At 37.4% G+C, this 24,402-nt stretch overlaps 1 protein-coding gene across 3 annotated transcripts in view; it reads left to right on the top strand.

The window, feature by feature from the left end:
- Positions 1-8,198: 8,198 nt before the first annotated feature.
- The window catches only part of LOC138710117 (uncharacterized), a 131,496-nt gene continuing 115,292 nt past the window's right edge, over positions 8,199-24,402 (top strand). Inside the window, exons 1-3 of one of the 3 annotated variants that reach the window (XR_011335064.1) lie at positions 8,199-8,604; positions 11,667-11,775; positions 20,755-20,850. The gene's annotated coding sequence lies outside the window, so the exon portion shown is untranslated. Of the gene's footprint in view, positions 8,605-9,936; positions 10,198-11,666; positions 11,776-20,754; positions 20,851-24,402 lie in introns of all 3 variants that reach the window. The other 2 variants (XR_011335062.1, XR_011335063.1) reach the window with 2 other exon arrangements.

Raw genomic sequence — 24,402 nt, 5'->3', positions numbered from 1 at the left:
ATAAACCAGAATTCAAGGCTTCTAATAGATGACGCCTAGTCCAATTAATTAATAATGTGCAGTGATATGCAGTACGGTATTAGAGTATAGTGTTAGATATTAAATAGAATGAGATTAGTAAACTTTAGTAATGTTTAATGATTAATGAGTGAGTCACGATAATATTTATACAGAATATGAGATTTTAATCAAGATGATTCACAAACGTAATGAGCGACAGAAAGCGTTAAATGGAATATTTTGTACTTCTTGCAGTTTGCGGCATGCCATTTTGTTTTTCATGTATATAAATGACAAAATATTCCATTTTAATGTCACACCTGAATAATACGGAAACCTGTCCACAACGGAAAAAAAATTAGGACCGTGTCACTTCCGTCTTGAACAGGTTTCACTGTATTATAATAAAGAATTATGTCGCTCACACAGTCTACTGCAGCTCATTGATATGACTTATAAAACATGTGTTATTTGAAGAGGTGGTGCACTGCTCCTGTGCTCCTTAAGAGAAATTGCCACTGATTCCAAATGATCTAAAAGTTCTTCAAAGTATTAAAAATGACCAATAAATGCCGAGAAAAATATAAAATTGACGTATCAGTTCAAAAACATCAAAAAATGCAATAGGCCTATAAGAAATTCTTTTTTACGTTGATATTAACACAGGAAGGATTTCCATATTAATAGTCATCGTCCTAGTGTGAAAAATAAGAGGATGACTTTTCATCAACATCCGCCCCCTACTTATATTCCATGATCACAGATTACTGCAGCACTAAAGTCCTCAACATACGACAGGCAAACACCACCCCTCGCTGGCCCTCTACAGTCTACAGGCAGAAGTTAGCAACACAGACATTATGTAAACATCACCCTCTCGCTGACTCTATACAGGCAAAGGGAATCAACTCGGACGTTAAGTAAACATAGGTAGAAATCAAATCTGGAATCCACTCGGACGTCATTCATGAGGATTTGGGGATCAATCCGGACGCGGTCCTCAGAGAGAGGGGAGGCACCACAGCCCCGGACCCGTGCACGTCCTGTCCCTACGAGCCTGCTCTCTCTCAGATGAGTCCACAGTTCCACTCTCGGATCCAAGTTCTCGCGCATTCTAGAATTTGTTTGGAAAGTTTTTTTAATTGCTTATTTAACGACGCTGTATCAACTACGAGGTTATTTACCTTCGATGGAATTGGTGATGGCGAGATAATATTCGGCGAAATGAAGTAGAGGTTTCGCCATAGATTAACTGACATTCACTTTACGGTTGGGAAAAATCTCTGTAAAAACCCAATCAGGTAATCAGCCCAAGCAGGAATCGAACCCACTCCCGAGCGCACTCCGAATCGGCTGGTAAGCGTCTCAGCCGTCTGAGCTACGTTCAAGGAATAATATAATACTCTTGTTTTATTTGGTTATTTAACGACACCGTATCAACTACTAGGTTATTTAGTGTTGATGGAATTGGTGATAGCGAGATGGTATTTGGCGAAATGAGCTCGAGTATTCCCCACAGATTACCTGACATTCGCCTTACGGTTGGGGAAAATCTCGGACAAAACCAACCAACTAATCAGCCCAAGCTGGAATGGAACAGAGAACAGAAGAGAACAATGGAAAACTAAAAAAATGCCGAAAGTCTTCGTAAATATTTAAAAGTAAATATGAAACAGGTTATACAGGTATATGCAGTACTACAACTTATTTTATCACTAATGAATGAATGTAAGTTCTTGATTGCTATAATTTTATGATAAGCTGTAGCCTAAGCTTCTTCCGACCATGAAACTGAACAGAGGGTGATCAGTGAGGGGTGGGGAGGGGATGGATAAGGCGTGGTTTCCCTACTTGCATTCCTGTCCCTCACTTAATCCCAAATTTCGATAATCCGAACAGGTCCCTGTTCCAATTGGTTCGAACTAGCGAGGTTCTACTGTATAGCAGTAGCGGCCATTCGAATGAAGAAGGTGAAGAACATTTCACTTGTTATTTTGCGAGCCACTTGATTTATATTTCATGTATTAAATTATCCAATTTAAAAACTACAGCGCTATAAATCAATAAATGTCAAGTAAGCATCGCCAGGCTGTTTCAATATTCCCGCTGTTCACGTCTCAGTTCCTCGAGCGGCAGCGACGAGGCGATGATTCTCAGATTTAAAATATTATTTTGTTCTTCTATGTTAGGGTGGTTGCTATGACAACGACTGCGACATTTCCCCCCGCACTTCTACATTCTTCAAGAAACGGGTGTTGCTGTGACGAACACGTGCGAACGAACGAATGAAAGGGAACGAAGAAAGAATGAATGATGTTTAAAATGGCAGGCAGGGTAAGCATCCCATGCCTCCATTGGTTCTCGACATGCAATTCGCTAACTTTAGATCGAGGTACCCAGCTATAAGCCGTTTGCCCTCTCATCTAACCGTAGTGTATTTCCCCTGTAAATGATTATATGAAAAATGTGCACGCTATCAGTTGAATTGTGAGTGAATGAATGAAGTGAAGTTAGCACCATGCCTCGCAGATGTTAATGAGAGGTGGAGAGTCCAGTGCTCTGGTCAGTTCTGTCCTAGTCACGTTTTTGTAGTGGCGCTAGGGAGACTCGTAACCTGTTACCAACAAAGTGGTGGGCTACTCGTTTCCGTAGAAGCCGTCTGGCTGCCTGGTTGGCTGTGGCAAGTGTCGTGTGTCGTTTCGTGGGGTTTGTGTCTGTAGTGAGTAAGGAAATAGTGAATGTCACTATTTCGTCCTGTAGTCTGTTTAGTTGCAGGTCAATGTAGGATTCTATTTTCTGCATAGCAGAACGTAGAACCCCCTCGACCAGCTGTTCCGTGGTTGTTTTGTCTGTCGGTGGATCGTCTGTAGTGGTTGTCTTGGTTGTCATAGTCTTAGCTGCATCCGCATAAGACAATTCGGGTTTGGGTAGTGTTGGTTTGAAGACGGACTGTGATGGTTTGGGTATAGGTGGCGGTATTGGTTTGTGGGTGTCTATGGGGACATGCGTGGGATCGGTGGAGGTTATGAGATTAGTCCTTGGATATTTTGGACAGCGAGCTTGGCCCGTATAATGGGTGTCGCTGTTGCACGTGGCGCAATACCTAATCTGGGATAGGCGGTTGTGGTTGCAGAGGTCGGGATTCTTGCCGCACTTAAAACAAATCTTGGGCTTGTCGCAGGATTTGTTTTAAGTGTTTGGCCTTCAGCCCAGCCGGTGCGCTTTGTATAATGGGTGACACGGAGATTTACGACTACTTGTCTGGCCAGCAACATGGCCCGTCCTGAAGAAAATTCTTTCCTAAAAATTCTGCTTCGTCAATTCTTCTTCCCATATAGGTCCTATTATGTTTTATGTTTTTAATTTTTGTGCTGATATCTTCATTCCTTTAATTTTTTATTCTTCTGGCCACAATTTTGCTGTTCCTCATAGGAAAATTCTATTAAAAATTAATACTATGAAAGCAATGGAAAGAAAGTTTGATATTCCGAACATAGCCTTTTTAGTGGAAGTTGAATGAATTTTTGCCTTTCCTCAGTCTGTTTTCGTCGTGTTTTGTGTCGGTAGGCCTATGTCGAGCTATTCAGTTATGATAGGCCTAATTTTTAAAATATAATTTATTTTACTTATCACTTTATTAGGTGAAGATATTAAGTGCATTTCAGTTTTTAATTAATTTCTAATAAGTGTGTTAGGACCTAACATATAGTTTTTGTATATGTGTAAATGAATCCGTTCAATGACACAGTGTGTACATTAATTCAAACCTCGTTTAATCGCTGGTGTGAGCAGTATAAGAGATATCTATTGTTTCTAGACAGAACTCAACCAATTTTAGACATAAACTGTAAAAAGTTAAACTCACAAGCTGGTAAATCATACGAACTTAATTTTACAACTTCATGGTACCGCAAGCATCACTGAGTGGTTGTGTGGGAGCCACTGCATTGAAATACTATTTTGTTACTCATGCCTACTACTTGGAGTTAAAAAACATGTGTGGAATGAAACTGGATTCAGTGATTTTCTAAAATAATGTTAGTCTTGCTCTACAAAAACATGAAAATTCGGCGGAACATTTTTTTAAAGCGCGTGCTGCAGTTCAAAAATTTACAGAAAAATATGAACACTATTGGGAATAACCTGAAAAAAAAGCTAGGCTATTGTTAGTGCAATACATTGAAAATGTTTGTTTAAACAGACATGTTATGCGGTCAGTCATCGACACTGCTTTCTATTTAAGCAAGCAGGAATTATCATTTCGGGGCCATGACGAAAGCACTTCTTCGCTTAATGTGGAAATTTCAGATGGTCTACTGCACTATGCTAGAATTTTGAACGTAGCAAAAAGTAGAAGTGAATTCTCAGGGAGAAAGTGCAGACTGCGGCTACAGTGGAAAAGTGATGTAGAGCATGATCGTAATTACAGGATATTGTTCTTCGTCAGCCTTGCTGATACTTCCAAATTTGACAATTACCTTACTTACTTACTTACTTACTTACTTGCTTTTAAGGAACCCGGAGGTTCATTACCGCCCTCACATAAGCCCGCCATCGGTCCCTATCCTGAGCAAGATTAATCCAGTCTCTATCATCATATTTCACCTCCCTCAAATCCATTTTAATATTATCTTCCCATCTACGTCTCGGTCTCCCTAAAGGTCTTTTTCCCTCCTGCCTCCCAACTAACACTCTATATGCATTTCAGGATTCGCCCATATGTGCTACATGCCCTGCCCATCTCAAACGTCTGGATTTAATGTTCCTAATTATGTCAGGTGAAGAATACAATGCGTGCAGTTCTGCGTTGTCTAACTTTCTCCATTCTGTAACTTCTTCCCTCTTAGCCCAAAATATTTTCCTAAGCACCTTATTCTCAAACGCCCTTAACCTATGTTCCTCTCTCAAAGTGAGAGTCCAAGTTTCACAACCATAAAGAACAACCGGTAATATAACTGATTTATAAATTCTAACTTTCAGATTTTTTGACAGCAGACTGGATGATAAAAGTTTCTCAACCGAATAATAACAGGCATTTCCCATATTTATTCTGTGTTTAATTTCTTCCCGAGTATCATTTATATTTGTTACTGTTGCTCCCAGATATTTGAACTTCTCCACTTCTTCAAAAGATAAATTTCCAATTTTTATATTTCCATTTCGTACAATATTCTGGTCACGAGACATAATCATATACTTTGTCTTTTCGGGATTTACTTCCAAACCTATCGCTTTACTTGCTTCAGGTAAAATTTCCGTGTTTTCCCTAATCGTTTGTGTATTTTCTCCTAACATATTCACGTCATCCGCATAGACAAGCAGCTGATGTAACCCATTCAATTCCAAACCCCCTCTGTTATCTTGGACTTTCCTAATGGCATACTCTAGAGCAAAGTTAAAAAGTAAAGGAGATAGTGCATCTTCTTGCTTCAGCTCACAGTGAATTGGAAACGCATCTGACAGAAACTGACCTATACCAACTCTGCTGTACGTTTCACTGAGACACATTTTAATTAATCGAACTAGTTTCTTGGGAATACCAAATTCCATAAGAATATCATATAAAACTTCTCTCTTAACCGAGTCATATGCCTTTTTGAAATCTATGAATAACTGATGCACTGTACCCTTATACTCCCATTTTTTCTCCATTATCTGTCGAATACAACATATCTGGTCATTAGTCGATCTGTTACGCCTAAAACCACACTGATGATCCCCGATAATTTCATCTACATATGGAGTTAACCTTCTCAAAAGAATATTGGACAAAATAGACTTCTTCGTGACACAAAGATGTATTTGGAGAAGTGTATAAGTTATATTCCCTCATTTTAATACTACCGTCTTACTAGCGTACCGGTCGAGAGGAGCTTCTCGTGTTTAAAACGAATAAAAACAAAACAAAGAAACTCAATGTCACAGTAGAGACTGTCAGCGTTAGGGAATATTTCGCTCCAAAAAGATATGTTGGACAAGATGATGGAATCACAGCCCCTCCATGAGAACGTTATTGGCAGGTTCGCGGCCCTGAAGCTATGGAGGATCAACTTAGAGCAAAGATAGGTAAGCAATAAGCATATGAAGAGTCCACTGCAAGAATGATGGATGTCACTTTCTTGTCGGAAATGAACCAAGACTGTTAATGTATAGCTTAAGACATATAGACTGTACATAGAGAGTTATATGGCATTAACATTGATAGTCATTGTCCAGTAATGATCGGAAAATCACAGTTAAGCTTTGATCGCTAAGCATTTCAAACTTTCAATTGCTTCTCCTGAAAAATATATTCCAAATGACATCCATCATTCTTGCAGTGGACTCTTCATATCTTAATTGACATGTACCGGTAAGTGCATTGATAACTGGCAGAAATAAATACCATTAAATCACTTTCACGATTGAAGGGCATGGGAATTTATGGGAGAGAATTACTTTAGTTACATAGACTTCCGATTATCAATGCAAAGGGAAGTCTCTAGTGAAAATTTGGTCAAAATCTGAAAAAAAGTCGAAATTTGTTTTTTGCCATAAATATTATCTTTGGTTCATGGCCGATTCATTTCTACTACATTTTTTAATGTAGCGCCATTTTTAAAGCTCCGTGCGCATCCCTTAAATGTCCGCTGCAGTGGGCGGTTCTCTGTTGTTCGCATTCTCAACATTCTGTGTGATATATTTCAAATTCGGCGCAGATTTTTCGAGTGTATATGAAGAACTATATACTTCTCCCATCTAGTGGTGTACTGGCAGCACTACTTGCAGCTGGGAGGAAGCAGATCTTCTTTTGTTGATACTTGATATTAGAGATGGGTCGGAGTCGTTCATTGATGCGAGCTAGCTCTTTGACTCCCGCTCCTTTTGAGGAGTCGTTCATTGAGAGTCGTTCAAAAGAGCGGAGCGGTATAGTGGCCTCCTTCTTTCTCAACCAGCTCGCTCCTAGTGATCACTCACCCCACGCTTCACCACCGCACCGCTCCGACTCTTCTACGATAACTGCAGAGCGGGTTGTTAACTGTATGACATAGTACACATGCTTCTCAATAGATGCCATTGCAATAGACATTCGAATCGGTTTGCATCGGTCTGTGAATGCGGAGAAAAGCTTCTTGTACACGTACAGTAAGGTAAGTTTCCATGTTATCCCAGAGGGAGAGAGCCCATTTACATTACTTACGCTATTTTACGAACCAGTAACAATCGTGAAGTATCGGTATGTAGTATAAACAGATCAATTAAAAACAGTTCTGAAAGTGTTGGTAAACAGGGACGTCGCTAGGGGGGTGCGAAAGGGTGCGCAAGCACCCCATAAAAATCGGAGCACCCCTTTCCACACTCCAAAGGGCAACTTATTAACAAAATACTAGGCATAAATTATTTTGAAGAACAAAAACAAACAAACAATTTCTTGCATGTGAAAAAACTGCGTCCCATAGTGTATCGTAATGGATTGAATAATAATAATAATAATAATAATAATAATAATAATAATAATAATAAACAGATGTATAGTATGCGCGCAAGTCATGAAAGAACATTTTGAATTTTTTATGTACCACATTTTTACAGCTCGCACCCCATTTTTAAATCTCGCACCCCATCCGCACCTCCCTTGCTCTGATCCTGGCGACGTTACTGTTGGTAAAGTAGTATAAATAGCAATTATGAAAGTGTACAATGGTACATAAAAACGGCTAATGTGCAAACATGATCTATTCAGCAATAAGGAGAACAGAAACATGACAATAGGCAACGTTTAAACGTGTCTGTATTGAAGTGTAATTTAAACATCGCACGTCTCACTCTTTGTCATTGCGCATGACCACACTGACAGACGTGCTGCGTATCGTTACAGCTGTAATGGAGCTGTGGAGCGCTTGCTGTTGTGGAGGGAGCGGATCGTTGGGAGTGAGCCAGAAGCAAGAGAGCGAGCTGAAGTTGCCTTGCTCTCCCAAGAGTAGGGAGCGAAATGCAATGAACGACTCGCTCTTTTGTAAGGAGGGAGCGGAGAGCCGCTCCAGAGCGGGAGTCGTTCATTCGAAACGACTCGCTCATGAGCGGCCCATCACTACTTGATATCCGGTTGGCGGTTTTAGTTTGTTTACTATTTGTGGGAGCATGCACGTGAGATAATTTCAACGTGTTTTATAATATTTTACTCAGTGACTGTGGTTTTATTGGTATTTATAGTGTGTATATATATATAGTATTTTGTAGTTATATATAAAATGATTTATAAGATTCACATATATATGTATTAGTAATACATACAAAGTTAGTAGGGTCTAGGCCTAAATTAATGTAGGTCATTCTAGTAATTATAGTGTTGAGATTACAGCATGGGAAGATTATCTAGAAGTCGTGCACACAAGAAACGCCCCTCTAAAAGGACACGAAAAGCGCAGCATGCTGTAAAATGCAAATTTGCAAAACAATGTGCTGCAGAAATTAGGCCTAACCTCTATCAAGAGCAGCCAGGTGTATCTAACCTCCCTAATTGTCAGGCAGGTCCATCTGCTATCCATGAGCCTTAGGAAATGTCATCCACCTCTGTATCAACAAGCGCCAAGAAGCTAAAGATGTTTGAAACCACTTCTGCAGGTGAGATTGGACAAGCATTTTCTTCAGATTATTTGTTAGTTCATAAAAATGTGTGGGGTGAACTGTTAAAAAATCTGAAGTGTCATGAATGTGACAATACCGCTTTATAAATGCAAATGAGGGAGAACAATGGGTTTGCAACCAAACTAGTGGTAAAATATATTGCCTGTGGTACAAACTGTGGTGAGACCTTCAGTAGCCCACAGACAATATCTGATAGTAAGAGACCACCATTTGAAGTAAATAAAAAAATGGTTGAGACCTTTGTTAGCACTGGTTCAGGTTATTCTGCTATGCAGACATTCTGCTCTGTGAGTGGCATGAAAGGTATGGCAATAGGTACATATCAAAGTCATCTTCACAAAATTGCTAAAGAAACAGATTGCTATAACCAAAAAATCCTCTCCCGGTCTCTCAGAGCAGTATGACAAGCTCACGAAGTATGTGACCCTACACTGAAATCCAGCAATGTAATGGACATAGCAGTGTCATATGATGGTAACTGGTATAAACGTGGCCATATTTCACTGTATGGTGTAGGGTTAGTAATAGATGTATTGACTTCCAAAATTTTGCCATGCATGTTCTTTCACTGCTGCTGATCTAGGTCAAAATTCTCCAGAATACAGATTTTGGTTAGATGGTCATGAAAAATCTGGGGAGTGCAACAAAAATTACACAGGTAGCTCCAATACTATGGAGATGGTTGCAGCAGAGAGGCTATGGTTGAGGACTGAAAATGAATGTAGCATGTGATACACTACAATACTCTCTGATGGGGATGCGAAGACATACCAGCATTTGTCAAAACTGGCTGTGTATGGAGCAGATGTTGCAATAAGTAAAGAGGAATGCATCAATCATGTTGCAAAGAGAATGGGCACTGGTTTGAGAAATTTAGTAAAAGAAAATAAATCTCAAGGTGTTAAGCTTGGCGGGCGGGGTGTTGGAAAATTAAATGAAAATGCAATTGTAAATGGGATGCCTGATGTCAGAGCAATAGGGAGGGGGATTGTTGCAACCTTGGCACATTCAGTGTCGACAGATGAAAAGCCTCATCACGACAGAAGTCCAACTGAACTGGACTTTTGGTGTTTTATAACCGGAGTAAGGCAAAGGGAGAGGAGCCTCATAGTCACCAGAACATGAACTCCAGTTATCAGAAGCAACCCTAATAACACTGTTACCCCTTTACGAACGTCTGTCCAGTCCTGAAGTCTTCAGCAAATGTACACGTGGCGCTACCCAGAATGCGAATGAGTGTCCATTCTCTTATATGGAGAAAATGTCCTAAAGACTCATTTGTCTCAAAAATCAAAATTAATATTGCAGTGGCAAGTGCAGTTGCTGAATTTAATATGGGGTGCCTGCAAAGTCAACTTGTAAAAATAACAATTGGGGAGGGGAAATTGACAGAGGCAGCAAAGAATATTCTGGCTAGGCGGGACAGAAAGCGTACTCATACGAGTGAATGGAAAAGGGCAGAGAAACAAAAAAGTGCACAATGAACTAGAAAATTGAACAAAGGTGCAGCAGAAAAGAAAGAAAAGAAAAAGGAAGGCCAAACAAATGGTGCTGGGCTGTTCTAGTTATGTAAGTACATTATATGCATGTCTTATTTTAAAAAATTGCCTCTATCTTAAAACTACATTTTTATACCTTCAAAATGCTCTGTGACACATAATTTTCATCTGATTGTTTTCAAATTTGGAAGACACACACTTCGAAAGCTGCTTAAAAAACTGTAGTTTTCACTCTTTATGTAGAATTAAAAATATTCCTGTTAATGGTTGTTAAAAGTCAAAATATGCAAAATTTTCAGCGGAATGGGCAGCACACAATTAATATTTTTTTTATTTCAACATAAAGTGATTGAAAGTTGAAATGACAACTTGGAATTATTAATAAGTGTATAATAAAGTAGGAAAAAAAAATTTACGGCCTATACTGAAAATGTGATTGACGTAGAACATTTTGAATTTGCATATCATATCATAATTAAAATGTTGATAACTCAGAAACTATTTGTTCGATTGAACTGAAATTTTGCACAGAATGTTGATTTATTACATTCCTTCAGCAGTATGAATTTCATAAAAATTCGGTAAAAACCGAGTCATATGCCTTTTTGAAATCTATGAATAACTGATGCACTGTATCCTTATACTCCCATTTTTTCTCCATTATCTGTCGAATACAACATATCTGGTCAATAGTCGATCTGTTACACCTAAAACCACACTGATGATCCCCGATAATTTCATCTACATATGGAGTTAACCTTCTCAAAAGAATATTGGACAAAATAGACTTCTTCGTGACACAAAGATGTATTTGGAGAAGTGTATAAGTTATATTCCCTCATTTTAATACTACCGTCTTACTAGCGTACCGGTCGAGAGGAGCTTCTCGTGTTTAAAACGAATAAAAACAAAACAAAGAAACTCAATGTCACAGTAGAGACTGTCAGCGTTAGGGAATATTTCGCTCCAAAAAGATATGTTGGACAAGATGATGGAATCACAGCCCCTCCATGAGAACGTTATTGGCAGGTTCACAGCCCTGAAGCTATGGAGGATCAACTTAGTGTAAAGATAGGTAAGCAATAAGCATATGAAGAGTCCACTGCAAGAATGATGGATGTCACTTTCTTGTCGGAAATGAACCAAGACTGTTAATGTATAGCTTAAGACATATAGACTGTACATAGAGAGTTATATGGCATTAACACTGATAGTCATTGTCCAGTAATGATCGGAAAATCACAGTTAAGCTTTGATCGCTAAGCATTTCAAACTTTCAATTGCTTCTCCTGAAAAATATATTCCAAATGACATCCATCATTCTTGCAGTGGACTCTTCATATCTTAATTGACATGTACCGGTAAGAGCATTGATAACTGACAGAAATAAATACAATTAAATCACTTTCACGATTGAAGGGCATGGGAATTTATGGGAAAGAATTACTTTAGTTACATAGACTTCCGATTATCAATGCAACTAGCCTACATGAGCTTTGAAAACCTTGCAACAATTTTGTGCTTCACCTACTTTTTCAGGCACGAGCCGCTACTGCTGTATACACCCCATAATAATAATTAGGCTTTGTAATTCAGCTACCTATAAACTGGAATGAGGTTGTCTGATACAAAGTACATCACAGCGCAGGTACAGATATGTTCGTATACAAAATAGTTACGCATCCTCTCCTCTCATCCTCTAGTACAGCGGTGACCAAAGTGGGTGTCGTGATTACATCGTGTAATCATAGACATTCAAACGGGTACGAGGAGCTTACTGTACATTGCTGTGTGTTTCATTCACGTACTGAAGGCAAGCAGTGGCGGTATCATGTCGCTCTACAAACTGTGTCTCTACAAGCAATAAGAGGTGGTATCGTAAAGAATGAAGAACGTTTTTCTTGTTCTTTCAGACAAAATGTAATAGGCTATTATGTTTACTTTGCTCAATGGTTCAATTAGGAGAATGTATATAGAAACATTAATTGCCACGCTGAATAATGTATTATTATTATTATTATTATTATTATTATTATTATTATTATTACTGACCACTAAGTATGTGTTTCTATAATTCTTCTGTACGTGCATGAATATTGATATTTTTAGATCTTCTCCCTAGAAGGGTAAAATTATTAGGTTTTATTTCAATTTTAATCTTCTTAATCTTTAGATGAGGGTAACTGTTACAACTCTAAAAATTTCCTACTAGGACATAAATGCACATATAACAGTTTTAAAGTTGTGCTATTTAGTTTTTTTTTTTTCAATTGGAAAGTGTTATATTTTACAATGTAACAGTTTTCCATTCTCAACTGTTGCTAAAAGCAATGTTCCATTTTGACTTGTAACACTTTCGCACTGAAAATATCCATGCTTCGAGTTTAGATTTTGCACACCTTGCAGTACTTACAATAATGGTAGCATAATGCTGCCTGCATTGTGTTAAACATAATGTTGTTATTAATTTTGTCTTCACCATCGATGTAGTATTGAAATATTAATCATCGTGCATATTCTTACACATTAGTATTTAATTCACTTTAATCCTTCATATTTTATATCCCTAAGAAAGTTCAATGTTGTATATATACTGCATATAAGAATAGTACAGAAACAGAGAAATTAAACCTGCAAGAAAGTTATAATAGAGATATAAAGAAGAGAAACATCAAGGGCTACAAAGACTAAAGATATTGAATCAGCAAAACAGGCTCCAAGCAAAGTTTTGTGCTACTCTGATCTTCAGGTCGTAGGCTACTTCTTTCATCTTGTGGTGAGTGTTCATCTTTATATTATAAAAGAAAACTGTCTGTTACAAACTCACAATATATGAATATGACCACCTCTGTGGTGAGGGTTTTCCTCAACCGTAAGCCAAATGCCAGGAGATTCGGGCCACAATGTCTCTGAATATCACCGGTCTCATTCATCATCGAAATCTTTTCCATAACCACTGCCTGCTGGATCACATCCTTTGGCTGCATAACTGCCTGCTCATTCCTCTTCCTTAGCATTGAGTTTCGCGTGGACATTATTGTCCAGTTTCGAAAGTAACTGTCGTTGAATTGGCTGTACTAAATGTGTAGAATTAATTATACTGTCTTATTTGACATCTTAGAAGTAATTACAGTGTTTGTCAGTTATTGTTTATTAATGATATGATTTTCTTCTTTAAAATAGGCTACATTGGAAGAAAGGAACATTCGGTTTGAAATACATTTAATTTTGTGAGATATAAAACTTGGTTTCCTGAAATAACAATATTAATTATATTTGCAATGGTGTCTTGTTGTGTCCCTTTCTGCAAAGCGCACAGAGGAAAATTGAAATTCAGAAGATTATCATTTCATGAATTTCCATCTAATAGTGAGCTGCGGGAAAAGTGGTTAAAGGTTAAATATTATATCAAGAGAAGGTGACAAAAGAGGAAGTAAGTGGATTCCTTCTGATCGTTCATGTGTGTGTAGTTTACACTTCAAACAAGAAGATTTTAAAGAAGATACAAAATATAGGAAACTGAAAAATTTGTCGATACCAAGTATATTTCCTGGATATCCTTCATACAAGAAACCTTCTAACAAGAGGAAGAGAAAAGTCAGAAACTCAAGTTCATCATTCTCCGAGAAGAACAACGTCTCAAGATTGGCTGCACAATGTCAGGAGGACATTGAAGCCGAATATCGTGAGAAAGACATAGAAGCCGAAATTATAAAAGACAAGGCAGATGTAAACGTATATTCCAGACATATTGCTGTTCAAGTAAGTACTGTAAGATTAAGTGAACTGGAATACCATAAAAAATTAAATAAAAATCTTCGAGCGAAAGTGTACAGACTCGAAAACAAAATTGTGGAAATAGAGAAGGAACTTCAAGAGGCGAAGGAAGAAATTAATAGCTATACTGAGACAAAGTCAGTAAAAGGTAAAAGGTAAAGGTATCCCTGTAATATGCCATGAAGGCACTTAGGGGACATGGAGGTATAGCCCCATGGTTTCCATGACCTCGTCACTAGAATGAGGTGGTGTGGTCGGCACCACAGGAAAGACCTGTTAATTTTATAGGAGGATGAGTGAACCTCAGGTCCGTTCTGAAAGTTTGGCAACAAGAAAAAATCCTGTCACCACCTGGGATCGAACCCCGGACCTTCTAGTCCGTAGCCAGTTGCTCTACCAACTGAGCTACCTGAGAGAAAGTCAGTAGATAACAGGAAGGAATCAGCACATGATGGCTACAAAATGGCTGCATATATATACTGGATCAAATTAGAAATTAAAAAAAAAATCGTCCAAAATGGTCCGAGCCAATTATTCGGTACTGCTTATGTTGGCGAATATCGCCTCCTAAAGGCTACGACTTTGGAAGAAATTTGAAATTAATACAAGCACCGTCGCGCAGCATATTAGATAGGCATATGGGCTCAACGGAATATGGCATTGGTGTTTCCCCTTTAATTAAACAGACACTTAAGTTAGAAGCCACAAAATTGAATGAAATTGAGAAAGTAGTTTCTCTTATATGCGATGAAATGGCAATAAAAGAAAGCTTGCTTTATAATAAAGAAAAGGATAAAATTTTTGGTTTAGTCGAAGCTGAAGGAGTTTCTAATAAAGAAATAGGAATAAATCCCGTCTTAGCCAACAAACTTCTGTGTTTAGTTATTCATGGATTATTTACCAAGTACACAATACCGGCAGCATATTTCATGGTACGAAATTTGCAAGGAAATGATCTGCTCTTATTAGTTCAGCAAGTGTTGAAAGCTGTAAAGACTTGGATTTCATGTGCTTTGGCTTGTAACTGATAACCATAGAACTAATACTGCTATGTTTAAGGGTTTAGGCAGCGGAGATCTACAGCCTTGCGTAGCACACCCATGTAACTTGCAACATAATTTATATTTAAGTTTTGATTACTGTCACATCATCAAAAACATCCGTTCACAGTTTCTAGACCAGGATATAGCAGACAGAGAAGGAATGATCAGTTCAAAATTCATCAAGGAAATATACAGGATACAAAAGGACTTAGCTGTGAAACCCATTCGATTTCTAATGAGGAAGCATGTCGAACCCAGTTCCTTTGAGGAAATTAACGTTCTTTATGCTGTACAGACATTTTCACTGGAAGTTACAAGCACTTTGGACTATATGAAGGACAATCATATAGTCCTACGTCTGACATCTCGGGTAAATTTTTCAGAAGCAGGACCAACAATACGTTTCATGAAAAATGTGTACAAATTTTTTACTGTACACAACATAAGCGATAAATTATCTGTTTACAGTATTTTACTCGGCATTTCTTTTCTGGGACGGGGGAGAATTTTTTAATGAGCGCAAAATTTATCACACTTCAAATGGGCCTTTTATATATGGGGAAGTTACTTTGTGGCAATACTGAACTTAATAAAACAGTAGACCAAGTGTCCGTATAACAATTTCATGGATTGGAAGATACTGCAGGAAGATACCACATACTGTCGTTAATTCAAACCGTGATTTCCAATAATCTTGTAGCTCGGTTAAAGGAAGCATATATTTTTTCGTAAATATGTTTAAACTTGTTGAAATATTTTATATAAGTTTCAAATATTATTTTTATTACGTTAATTGATTTTAATAATAATTTTAGTAAATGCCTAAAGCAAGTATAGGTCTACTTGTTTGGATGTAGTATCGCTTAGAAAAAAAATTAAGTTTTAATTTCAGTATTAATAGTATTGTAAACAGCCATAGGATGTGATCCTGCAGGCAGTGTCCATAACAAATCAGTAATACATATACAGTCGCCATCTAGTTCACAACAATAGAACTAGTCTCAACAATAGTACACAGGCCTTCGGATTTCACCCAGAAGATTAACTCACGATGTGACCAAAGATGATAAAGCGAGTATAAATAATTGGAGGGGAAAATATATATATGAATGACATCACAAACAGCCAGGGCCATTGTTATTTTTGACATGAGGGCTTGGCCAAAAGAAGTTCAAATCAGATTGACACATGTCTCTATAAATTTCTTACTTGTTTGCCAAACACAGTAACAAACCAGGTAATTTTGTTTTTAGACAATTGTGCTGGACAAAACAAGAACAAATTCATTTCCTCATTACTTTTGTACTGCGTAACTAACCTGAGTCATATAATGTCATAACTAGGGAAAGGAAGTTCATGCATTTGCATATTTGTTCTCTATCGTTGTGTGAATATGCTGAAAGATTATCTACATGAATCACAAATTTCTGAATACAATGATATTACTTTTATTGTGCATAAAAGTGCATATTTTGCCTTTTATTTTAACATTTATGCAGGGAAACTCCATATTATGAATGTTTATTTGTCTTTCCCTCATTTTTAAAAGTGTGTAACCTCGTAAACAAGACTAATTTATGTTTATGAATTTTGAACGTAACGATGACGCCTTCATGGGAAGCCTCTCAAGTTAGCAATTTGTATTCCTTTATTGCAGTCTTTAGCAGATTTCGATAGAACAATGTCCAGTTTAACATCAGTTCCAGGAAATGTAGGAGATAAGTGAACGAGAAAACAGCAAATATTCTTTCCAAAAACCCTGGCTATTATCAGCTTAAAGAAATTCAAGATATAGCCTACTCGAAGGAAAAACACCCCAAAAACCAACAAAATTTCTATAGAACAGCTCCCAGATTTTGTGCAAACCCCTCTTACTTTTTGTGACGTAGAACGAAGTTTTTCGCGCTACAAAGCTATGCTGAGAGACAATAGGCGAAGAATGACAACAGAAAACATACGTCACTGCTTAGTTGTGAACTGTAACAGCATAAATGGAGCATACAGCAATGAGGCAACCACTTCAAAATCCATAGACTAAACGTAAGTTACCTATACCTTATTATTCTGTTAAAATAATCTCTCAGACTGATAATGCATATTTTGTAGCATATTTATCTATTTTTACGGCATAAATGCATACATATTCTTCACGTTTTCAGGGCATGAACTTCCTTTCCCTGGTCATAGCACAGAAATTTTTAATCACAGGTCATACCCAGAATGAGAATGACTGTGCATTTTACTATTGAACGGTGGGGGTGGGAAGAGTTCTTAAAGGAGGACCTATTATACTGCCAACGACGCAATAGGTACCAGTACTGAAATTGGTCAAGAGAAAAGGCAATACCCTATGTACAAAGTCAATGAACTAGATACACCAGACATCTTAGATTTGAAATACTTAACACAACAAATGGAAAATAATTTTTCCAGAAATGAAAATGGTGATAATGTAAACTGGTCTAAGATGAAGACCGTGGAGGTTAGAAAACAGGATCCTTTCGCCATCTCTTTTAAGCACTCCTATGAACAAGGTGATTTAAAAAAAAACAAGTATTCGACAAAAAAGGAAAGGCAAGTCTTCTTTAGCAATACTAAAGCCAGCATTTTCTTCGCCTCCAGGGATAATTGCGGAGGGGGGGGGATGGGGGAATTTGCTTGATGTTTGTAAAAGTGGTATCATTCCAAGCATCCATGCTCAATTTTTATAAAACTTTGAAAGTTTCCAATGGTGTTGAAGAAAATAGAGTTACATTTGACTAACAAATAAACACATGCTTTTTCTCACTACAAGATGCAATTTATTTATTATTATTATTATTATTATTATTATTATTATTATTATTATTATTATTATTATTATTATTGTAGTCATCCTGGTTGGTGTAATTTATTTCTTTTTATTGTTGTAATAATCCTGATACCAACCAATCTCATTTTGTTTCCAAATCTATATTTGACATATTTTTCCATTGCATTATCTGAACTTATTACATAGTCATATTAGGAAAAACCTGTTGCAAATAATAAAATATTATGTAATACAGTTACAGTATATCTCAGAAGTTTTGTCTGGATATTTTAATGCGAAAGTATTGCAACTAAAAAAAAAGTCACATAAAAATTACATAAAATAAATACCGACAAAATTAATTTTTTAATAAACTTCATCATCATCATCATCATCCTTCACGAATTAGGCCTCTGTAGACCTGTTTCGGCCCCATCTAGCAGTCTTCTTAAAGGTCTTCATGGTCGACGATGTCCTCTATGCTTATACTGCATCATAATTTTTGGGATTCTTGAATTTTCCATTCTTCTTACATGATCTAGCCAACTGAATTTGTATCTGCTAATTTTTTCTTCTACTGACTCTACTTCTAATTGTTCTAAAATTTCTTCGTTCCTTTTTCGATCTAAAAGAGTATATCCTGCTGTCCTGAAAAATTTCATTTCCTTTGCTTTGATTCTGTTCATGTCTCTTTTCTTTAATGTCCAAATCTCACTTCCGTATAAAAGGGAGGGTAATACTAGTGTATTATATATTTTTATTCTTGTAGATTTTTGTACTAATTTAGCTTTTACTGTATTGTTTATTATTCCTAGAATTTGTGTAAATTTGGTAATTTTCTTGTTCACATCTTTTTCATTTTGATAAAATATTTCACAACCCATCCTCACCTTCTCGTGGTCCACCCTGTTTCTACCAACGATGAAATGGCGACCGAGTCACAGCGGTATAACTGTTTCATCAAATGCAAAGGAAATGCTGCATTACAAGCCTGTCCAGAGGCTAAAAGTAGCAGCCCCACTACTGGACTACCTAACGATAAGGCTAGTAACCTATCTTAGGGAAAATTACATTACTTTCAAGCCTCAAAAAAGCAGTATAAGGATTTAATAAACTTCTATAACAATAACTAATGTATATACCAATTTTAATTGATGTGAGATGATTATCTGATTTACCATCTACAATGGAAACTTTAGGAAAATGTATTATACATCTTTCGCGTGTTAAATATTTTAGTACCTGGTTAACTAGTTTCAGAGTTCTGAAGATGGCCCATAACAGGCTGATACTAGTTAACCAGGTACTGTAATATTTAACACACAAAACATCATAATACATATTAGGAAGTGATATAGTATTAAAAGTTGTGTAATCAAAATGGAAAACTTTAAATGGCTCTACTGAAAAATCTCTATTTTTGAGTTGTAACAGTCTCGTTCTGAGTCATCAAGTTATTTTTCAATATGATATCATTAAAAGCGACATACGCAGCAGATTAAATCGGTTAAGGCACTTGCCTGCCGATCCTGAGTTGTGCTCGGGCGCGGGTTCGATTCCCGCTTGGGCTGATTTCTGGTTGGGTTTTCCGAGGTTTTCCCCAATCGTAAGGAAAATGTCAGGTAATCTATGTCGAATCCTCAGTCTCATCTCGCCAAATACTGTATCCTCTCACTATCACCAATTCCATCGACATTAAATAACCTCGTAGTTGATACAGCGTCGTTAAATAACCAAGTAAATAAATATGCAGTAGATTAGCTGATTTTCATTTAGTATGCCAATTGAAACTATGTTCAGCTATTCACCCCGATATTGACAAACTGGGGAAAGCTAAAAGGTACTAGCATTCCTCTTCAGAACATGTGCACCACGAATAATAATATTATGTGACTGTCTCTATTATATTATTATACGGAAGGCATTCTGGACTCTCAAGTTTATCATACTGGAGAGAACACTCAGCAAAAAACTCAGAATAGAATATTGGAGACCCGCGTAACTCCTGTACTGTTATATGGGTGTCAGACATGGTCTCTCACTGCCAAACTTCGTCTCCAAATATGCCAAAGGAAGATGCTGAGAAGGATACTAAGCTTATCACTGAGGGACAGAGTTCCAAACGAAGTGCTACAAAATATGTCAGCAATTAAAGATCCAGCACTGCAAGCCACCAATACCAAATGGAAGTGGGGAGACCATGTTGCAAGACTTAGAGATGGAAGATGGACGCAGAAAGTCACACTATGGGACCCCCGCATTGGCAAGAGATCAGCAGAAGACCAAGAAGAAGATGGACCGACCTCTTCAGTGAACGAGTAGGAAGCCATTGGTCAAGCAGAGCAAGAAATAGGGAAGACTGGAAAAACCTAAGAAAACAAGTGAACAGTGACTAAAACCAGTGCGACAGAAACAAGTGAACAATATCAAAACACTGCAGAATGTGAACCAAGTGAACAATTTCAAGCATGTAAACACCTCTTATGGGGAGTAGCTCACAGCGTGAGACAAATAGAGCTCTCCCTCTATAGGAGGAGGCCTTTGCCCTTAACAGGACATTTTTAGATTAATCATTTCATTTTATTTCAGTGTTCTGTATTGCATTGTGTTACTTACAAACCGCCTTCAAATACGCCACTGGCGACGACATAGCCAGCGGTGAGTCAAAGTATATCTCACCCCTACTTATGAGTTTCGCATCCCTGTACTAGACCCTTCAGATTCATCCACTTCATCTGATGAAGAACACATAATTTTAGAAATTTATCGAATAACTGTTTTCAAACATTCTTTTTCTGGCACAGATGGACCTATAAAATTGGCTCACCTCCTTCTTGTTATTTACTTACTGTTATCTTATTTATTTCCTCATAGATATAGTGCTACAGTGCTGGACGATCAATAATATCTATTAAAATATTGTAGACCTAGATGTGAAATACTTTTTGTGGAGTGGCCAATGAGTATTATAATTACTCTTATTAAATTTGTAATATCAAATTCTGTATATTTTCAGAAACCTAATCTTGAACATCATACTTCACGCACCGGGACTTCTCATGAAATACCAGATAATAGTGACCGGATATTGACTTCTGATGAATATAGTCAGGTATGACCAACATTTTACAATATGACTCAATGAAAGCTCTTAAAATATTGGCTAATGTTGTATTAAGTTGTGAAATAAGAATATTAAAATTACCAACGTAATTCCAAATATGAAATAAAAATGTCATGAAAATGATGTTCTTTGCCATTATACAGCAAGGTATGTTAAATATTTGTCCATTGTAAAATTCTTGCAAATCCAGTTTTCTTCCATTGCAGTATTTTTTCTCTTTGCTGTAATCCTTCCCCGAGATGAATGATAAGAAAGATGATGGTTTGTTTTTAGCCTCCCCAAAAATATATATATAGACTGTTAAAATTTCTCTCCTCTCAATTCCTCAGGATTTGTAAGAGGCTTCTCAAGACACATGCACGCACACGCACACACGCGCGCACGCACGCACACACGTGTTCTGCCCAAAGGCAGGCCTTTCACTGCAAACCCAGCATTCTCAAATCTTTCCTATTCTCTGCATTCCACTTAGTCTCTGCACATGATCCTTATGCAGTGACACCTCATATATTATTAAACTGACCTTTGAAATGACCTTAAAATTCAAAATATATCATTCAAAATATATCAATCAAAGTAAATTCATGATTAATATTTGAGGAGAAAAATTCGCTCTGGTGCCGGGGATCGAACCCGGGTCCTTGGTTCTACGTACCAAGCACTCTGACCACTGAGCTACGCCGAATTCAATCCACAGCACCAGATCGAATTCTCCTCCTTCAATGTTTCCCTTTGTGGCCTGACTGCAAGTTAGGCATATATGTTGACTAATATGTTCAATGTCAACTGCCATTATACTAGGAGCGCACTCAGCTGAGTGACTTATTTGGCCGAGATTCAGCAGTTAAGTGCACAGTAATCTGTGCAGACATATGCACTGCTAGCTATGAGAATATTATAGATTTATTAATTTGTCATACAGAATATTCTCTGTAATATTGACAATTAATATTTGAGGAGAAAAATTCGCTTCGGCACCAGGGATCAAACCCGGGTCCTTGGTTCTACATACAAAGTGCTCTGACCACTGAGGTACACCGAATTCAATCCACAGCACCGGATCGAATTCTCCTCCTTCAATGTTTCCCTTTATGACCTGACTCCAAGTTAGGCATATACGTTGACGTATATGTCCAATGTCAACTGCCATTATACTAGGAGCACACTTAGCTGAGTGACTCATATCGTCGTTGTTTCTGCAATAACTCCTATGTGCAAAATACACAAATTTTCAGTAGGAGGAAAAAACACATTTATTCATCTTCATACGTATTGTGAATTCTTACATTTTCGAAAGGAAGAAATATAATTACATATAGGAGATTTTATTATTTGTTCTATCACTATTTAAGTTAATTTAATAGAAAAATAAATCTGAAAATCGATAAATATGTCACATAGGAGTTATTGCAGAAACAACGACGACATGTAGCTACACACAGGGTTGCCAGGTGATGAGTGATATTATGGTAACATGATACCGGTACTGAAGTTATCCTTTTCTACCAAAGATTATAATAAATTCTTACACTACGAAATATGCAGTTTGTATCAGAACTTTATTTTTCACTAAATAAACTCAACCTTAAACCAACAATTCTCTTTATGCCTCAAAACCTTTGATTAAACCAGTTTCATAAAGTTGAAAAATTAGACAAGCTAAATGTACAAAATTGTGTTTGTTTCTGAGCAACATTAAACTGACACTGAGAATTTATTTTAACAATACGATAAAATTAAAATTCAGTCATTCAACATTATTCATCTCATATCTATATATAATCAGCTCATGATCTTTGTTATTCTATCAGAATAAATCACAATCTTAACTAATCATTACAGCACGCAGACTTACGATGTGGATTCGTTTCAGCCTAGCAAAATCTTTAAGTGCCACGGCCGATCTTCACAGGAAAAGGAAAACCTCTTTTAGAATTTCAATAATTTCACCAAAATCCCACAATATGCACAAAAGAAAAACTCGGTGGGCTATAATTCAATTAGTTTTAGAGAAAAACCCAAGTACAGTGGCCAGTTTACCTTCACATCATGGGTTGAGATATAGGCCTATGGTTCCCAAACATGGACACCAAGCCTTTCCGGTCTGAGCTGATGGCTCCAGCTCTAGTCAGCTACTGTACAGACTGACTCAGTCTGCACCATCGAACTGGCGGCCAAAGGGCCATCGACGCATGCGCGTAGAAACGAGAAAACATATCAGAATTTACCACATCGAAAATCTTTCTCTGAACGCACATGCTCTAAAATTATAAATAAACAGCAATCACACATGTCATTACATCCTGCCAGATTACAAAGACAAATCATTCATACACATACCGTTACAATATCAATATTTACAAAGCAGGGGATGCTTGGATTGTTTTTTTTTTAACGGCAGGTCTGCAGTTCTTAACTAATCATGTACAACAGATGGCGAGGGATAAAGATTTTTGTTTGTCATGTAATTCAACGTTTTCGAAGTTACATGAAATTCTGTCCTAACCTTGTATGCATTAAAAGTAAATATGTTGGTTGCTACATTAACCATTTTTTTAGTAGGTTATTTTACGACACTTCATCAACATCTTAGGTTATTTAGCGTCTGAATGAGATGAAGATGATAATGCCGGTGAAATGAGTGCGGGGTCCAGCAACGAAAGTTACCCAGCATTTGCTCATATTGGGTTGACGGAAAACCCCGGAAAGAACCTCAACCAGGTAACTTGCCCCGACTGGGAATCGAACCTGGGCCACCTGGTTTCGTGGCCAGATGCGCTGACCGTTACTCCACAGATGTGGACTTAACCATTGTACAGTATCGTTTACTCTCCGTTGCTTACACTCCCACTCCCCTTTGCGCTGCATATGTCTCGACATTGTGAATTTTCTCTCTTCATTCAATTGCACTTTGGAATTTTTTTCAATTTCACTTGTCGACTATTGATTGCTTCTCAGTTGGGATTATAGCCTGGTTCGTTACGAATCATTTACACAATTGTGAGCGTTCTATCACTTCGCAATCTCGAGTTACACTGCCAAGGCTACTATGGGACCTGCCAATTCGTGCCTAAACTTCCCCTCTACCGCAGTGAAGATAGATGATGTGACTCACTCAACTCAATGATACGTTGGATACATTTACCCTACTGTCGGTCTCCATTTACTTTATTGGAATGTGTCGCGTAGTTTAGGAATTATATGCATGACAATCTGGCCTGAAAATGTATCAACCGAATTTCTGGGATATTACTTAGTGTTGAACAGAACTTATACACGCTAAAAAAAATAAGAATGGCTTTAGTATAAATTTTCTGGCTTAAACACATTGGAGATTTGAAAGTAGGCTCTATTAATATCCTTCCAGCCTGTTACTGACCAGAAGAAACTAATACACAGGGAATAGGGGTTGCCAATTTCAGCTCTAGAACAAATATTCAACTCAATATCATTAAATGATACAGTGAGTCTACTAGAGCTTAATATTCATAGAGTGAACAGTAAGTAATATCCATAATTTCAGGGAGTTGTTTGAGATAT

Source organism: Periplaneta americana, chromosome 12 (genome assembly GCF_040183065.1).
Source record: "Periplaneta americana isolate PAMFEO1 chromosome 12, P.americana_PAMFEO1_priV1, whole genome shotgun sequence".
NCBI lineage: Eukaryota > Metazoa > Arthropoda > Insecta > Blattodea > Blattidae > Periplaneta > Periplaneta americana.
The sequence above is the reverse complement of the archived record's forward strand: the minus strand, read 5'-3'. Positions and strand labels throughout refer to the sequence as shown.